We start from the raw sequence: 5,971 nt of genomic DNA, 5'->3' as shown, positions 1-5,971 counted from the left end.
GTTTATAAAAACTCGAATTTTCATCGTTTAATTTCTGTTTTTGGTACACTGTGTGAGAGGTCTTCCGTCGGCTGATTTTTTACCATTAAGGGAGTTTTAATAGTGTCTCTACTAGTTTTTGGTAGTTTATGTATTTGACGGCCTTGCTCCAAGAGCAGCAAAATTTTTGTATTGCTTGGTTGACTGGAGTGAGGTACATCTTTGATACAAATTCCTTAAAGAAAATCGAGCTAACTACTCTTGGGTTCGGTGCTCATGCAAAGGATGTTCTGCGTAACCTATACAAACTTTTCAGCATGTTTTAGTCACTATTTTTTTTTTATAGTAATAAAGCAGAAAACGAATTATTTCTCCAGATATTTTATTCATTCTTAAATCAATATAATGTTTGACATGAATGACAAATTATACAATGGCTTTCAGAAAAGAAAAGAATAAACATATGTTCCTTTTACATAGTGGGACTAGTTTTACGTAATGCTAATCGTTTATTTAAAGATGGTAGTTATACCATTTAGTAACGAAATAAATTGATATTTATGTATTATCTAATTTGTTTGAAGTATTATATTTGGCACGGTTATTAGTTTGCGACTTCCTACAGATGATAGTTACACCACCTAGTAATAAAAATAATGCGGATATTTATATATGATCTAATATGTTAAAAAAAATTCTGTAAGGCTTATTAGTTTATGACTTCCAAACTGCAGTATTTAAATTCTACCAGTAGATGGCTACTGCAAAGAAAGTGTTCAGTTATTCCTTCTGGTTAGACTTAAGTATGAATGTTTAAGAAGTTCTACATGAACTGCGTATGGATCCCTTGCACTTCTTTCTTAGATCTCCACTTCTAAGGTGTAGCTAACCGTAATGATACTAGGAAAACAAGCAAGTCTATGTTCCCAACATGAATTTGTGTAGAAATAATTTTTTTCCCATTGCAAAATACTTTTTTTCTGAAACCTTGGTTTTAATTTTGTGATGGGAGAGTAGTAACACCCACAATAATTTTCTGATTAAATGAGATATACTGAAAATAATTAAAACCAATTAATATATAACATATATGACCTTCCCAAGTGTTTAGTCAAATAAAAAATGTTTAGAAAAATTTAATTTTAATTATAAATATATTATTTATGTGTTATAGCTGAATAATTAAACCAACACTTAAGCATAAACTAATTGATAGTCTGAAATGAGACACAATCAGTGCATTTGAAGTGCTTAAAAAGCATAAGCAAAAGATAGAAAATGAAAAATGTTTATTGTTGTTAACACGCCTTCAGAATGCCATTAAAAGACGTGACTTTTACACATGCAATTGTTTGTAATTCGCTTTTAAACAAATAAATATGTGAGCAGCACGTAGTGCAGATACAAAAGTATCTGAGTAGAAGTGTAGTACTTGTTTCCCAAGAATGTGCGATTATTTTACTTTATGGTATGTCAATATTGCATACTCGTATATGCAAATAACATTTTAGTTAAAAAGTCTAGGAAGAAGCAGCAAGAAGACTCCGTACATGTTCGACTGAACCACCGTCTGACAATGGCCCTTTCCCATTGTCAGACGTATTTTTCTTGGTAGATACTGCCAAGAAAAATATCGTATGAGCAACGTAAGGAACTTATTTTGACTATTCTTCGTCTTCGTTTTTTTTGGATAAATATTCTTCAAATGCATTTCATAGTAACAAGTAACGTGATTACAATGTATTTAACACACTGACTTGTGGATTATGGTTTATGTCTACCAAAGTGACATGTTGTTTATCAAAAAGGCAAGTCAAGGACTTGTTTGAAAATGTTTTCTTTGTTTGTTACAGTGTATATTGTATTGAAATGTTGTTGTATTGCACAACAAAAACCAAGCGTCAGTAACATCAACAAAACTTCTCCACTCGACATATGCCGTTGAATGATGATCCACAAATGCACAAAAGGGATTTCTCACTCATTTTTGCATTTCAGTTGACAAAATGTTCCCCAACAAAGTGCAGCGATAAATAATAATGAACTTCTTGAAGTTATAGCGCACCAGATAATGACAACTCAATTTTTAAGCGTCAGAGTAGGTTTCATTTTCTTTTGAATTAGTAATTTGCCTAGGAAAACTAAAAAGTGTTGAATAATAGCTCCTGGGACATACTTCTGCTTAATACATATGTGAAGTTTGTTGACAAATTTATACAGAATTCATAAGTAAAAATTTTCAAGAAGTAATGTAAATGAATATCATTTCATAGAATTAAATTTGTTAGGGTGTTTGACAAAACACGACTGAGTGTCTGGAGCACTTTTTAGACCTACCATTGTTCAAAATAGTAGCTTGTTTCAAAAGTTTATCGAGGGCCACTTTTTCGCAAATTGTTGAATTAAGAAAATAGCTAAATTTAATATTGATCTATTAACTTATTTAAAAAACAATACTTGGATCTCAGATCATAAATCTTAATCAAGCTACACTCGTATGTCAAATTATAAATATGAAAAGTTTAGATTATGTGAAAGCAATGTCATATTCAAAAATATCGAAAGTTCAGATTGTGTGGAATATAAGAATAAAAAGCTTTCCATGAACTACTGAACCAAATGCCCAACTAAGTATGTATAACTAGATCATGTGAACCCAAACTTATTTCAAGCATATCCAATAAATTGATCTGATAATAACAACTAACCATGAGTATCGAGAACGGTGTATCAATGTTAGTATGTACTCATATAACCAAACCTAATCCCAAATCTATTTGGGTATCATTGCAATTCGAGATTAATAAGTGAAAAATATTATGTACTTGTGAGATAATTTGATATTCATACCTGAAAAAATTACTGACCTTTTATAAGATTTATCATTGAAATAACTGAAAATACTTACCAGTAAACATCTTGTAACTGGTTAAACACATTAATCTGGAGCTGCAAGACTGTAGTTCTGATACAAGCTCATGCTTTCTGTATATTAGCGTTATATCGTCCACTGGTGGAACTTGCATTCAACATCTCAAGCATCACATGCATATTCTGAGTATGTAAACTCTATCACAGATATCTTGGTATAAAAGTATGAAAGTATGTATATTAAAAAAGAAAGACCGGCCCGTGTAGTCTAAGCAAACCACTCTCTTTCTCTCTCACTTTTTCATCATGGTGTCGCATAGATGACCATGTAGCAAGGAGTAGTAAAGTAATGTTCATAAATCATATTTTTTGACGTCGTGGAAACCTATACCTATATTACTGCTAATATATACTATACATTATATTTATTAATGAATTTTTTATTTTTTTTTATGCAAATAATAGAGGTTAAAGCAAATAAGAGAGACACAAAACTTTGTTAAATGCGGAATATAATATAAAGTTTGTTTGTAATCAGTAAATGTTATGAATTACATTATAATAATTACTTTAAATTAAATTAATGCTATTTTAAAATTTTTATATATATATATATATGTATGTGTATATATATGCACATCATATATAGTTTCAAAACTTAAATACACCATTCATATCTGCTTCTATATAATCATTGCAATTATTGAGGAAAATATGAAACGTCACTCATTTCCATATACTGATATATATATGAGTATCTTTCTTTTATCTCTAATCACATCAAAATGTTTGTATCACTGAAGCATAAAAGAAAATAATTTTATTTAATAAAAATTTGTCATTTGCTTCAAAGTTTCTTTACTCTCATTGTCCTTTCTGCTATTCAATATAATTTCATAGATATGTCCTTTAATTTTACTGTTCGTGAATTTAGTTTAAAATGTTGGTCATGGCTTGGTTTTTTTATATTTATTCCTTCCTTTTCTGTATAATATCTGTGCATCTCAAATGTTTATTGAAGCATCTTACATTTTGCAATTGACGAGTTCAATTCGTTGAGGACAACAATCTACACGCTTCAGGTTTCAATTTAATGATGATCTCTATAATATTTTATATCCTTGATACTGGTTTACATACATGTATAGTTTTTTATGTATGGTTTTCATTATTTGTCACTAGTATTTTTATCATGATCATTTTCTGCTTACTTGATCAGGTATAATTTTTAACTGGTATCATAACATACGCTGGATAGATCTCACTGTAGATATCTATTGTTCCAACTTTTTTTACTAACATTTTTTTATACATGTTTGTTTATTTCATTCTGTTTGTTTTGTCTATTTTTATGGTATTCCCTCTCAGCATCATTATTATCTGTGTCATTGTTTTCTTCAAGTGTTTTGTTCCCTTTTTGTATTTATCGTCCTTTCAATATCAGAAACAAATCACTGATCTTTAGTTTGGCTTTTCTTAAAATTTGTCAATTATATATTTTTTTTGTTCTTTTGTAATACTCTTTAGACTTTACATTACCTTAAGGTCTACTCAGTTGGTTTTAGATCTTTTGTTATTTTAAAATTGTCGCATAAGGAAGCAGATGTTCCCTTGAGATACTTAATGTGCTTGCGTATATGTGCGATACGATATTGCGGCATGTGAAAGAGAAATCACTCAGCGAACACTGATTGCTAACATATGTTACGAAAAATTAAAAAACATATCGGATTAAAAATTTTTAATTAATTTAAAACATGATGACGATGTATTAAGACTTAAAATTTTTTAATGAACATTTCTTAAGTTGACCAAATTAAGAATTACAAAGATATTAAAGTTAATGGTTTACCTTGTTGCCTTAAGATATAGTATATCCGTATTTAAATTAAGTACAACATACTCTTGTTGATTGATTTCACTGCGGCAACTATTCCTCTTTACCACACACAGATGTGATTCCGAGTTTTTAAAACCATTTTTCTTAAGAACGTAGATAAAGTTTACGAAAACTATATTTGATATATTCACCAGGTTCAACAGCTTGTAGACTTTTGTGAACTGTTTTAGACTTACCAGTTCAGCACAGAAAGTGTTATGTTTATCTTCCTCTTCTCCTATTGTTGACTATTTTAGTCTTGTCAGTTCAGCACAGAATATAAACTATTTACATATTCCTTCTTTTTCCTACTACATTTCTAGTTGGGGTTGACATCTATATTTTCAACATGAGTGCTGAGTACTGAGGCCAAGGGCAGTACTGTCTTGATATATAAGCTTCAATTTTAATGCTGCTCTGTTGAATTTTTTTTTTCTTAATAATGTATAGTTTGACCGCGCAAATTTGGAATCTTCGGTCTTAGTCTTGCCATTTAAGATCTATGTTCTCCACAAACTGTAGCTTGACCATAAAAGTTTAAATATTTCGCCGCTCCCAGTAGTTGTCTATTTTTGCTCTATTAATTATTCCTTAAAAATAATTTAGAATATATTGTTGATCTCTCTAAAGATCTAACTATTGATGTATCTGATCTGCATGTTTCTGATCACTTTCCAGCTTGTTTATTTAAATATTTATACCATTGTAGTCCTACACAATATATGTACTCCATGAGTATACTCTTTGGGTTTATCTACGAATATTTCTATATTTTTCATTGTGATGTACACCCAAAAATGATTTTGTAGAAGTTTCTGAGCACTTTTTTAAGCTGTTACTATTGGTTCCTTTGCTGACAATATTTTTTTTATCACTGTCAGCCTTGCTAATCTCCTATGAGCTCTTAAGATTCTTTTACGAGTATTTCTATATTCTTTAGTTGTGATGTGTTTTATACACATACTGGCTACATGCCTAGTTAGGCTAAGTTAGTCAATTTAGTTAGAAATTGACTTTGTGGGGCATTTTAGATCATTTCAGTTATTAAAAACATACCCATTTATAGTGTATATATGTATAGGTATCATTTAAGCTAATTTAATCCCTGCCCAGCTACGTATTTTATGTACTAAATATATGATTTGTCAATTGATTACTTACTTACTTATTATGTGTCCTCTTCTCTTCGTGGAACGTAGGACCTTTACCATAGATCTACACCAATTCCAGTTATAATATGCA

The sequence above is a fragment of the Teleopsis dalmanni genome, chromosome 2 (genome assembly GCF_002237135.1).
Source record: "Teleopsis dalmanni isolate 2A chromosome 2, ASM223713v2, whole genome shotgun sequence".
NCBI lineage: Eukaryota > Metazoa > Arthropoda > Insecta > Diptera > Diopsidae > Teleopsis > Teleopsis dalmanni.
This window is presented reverse-complemented; position numbering follows the sequence as displayed.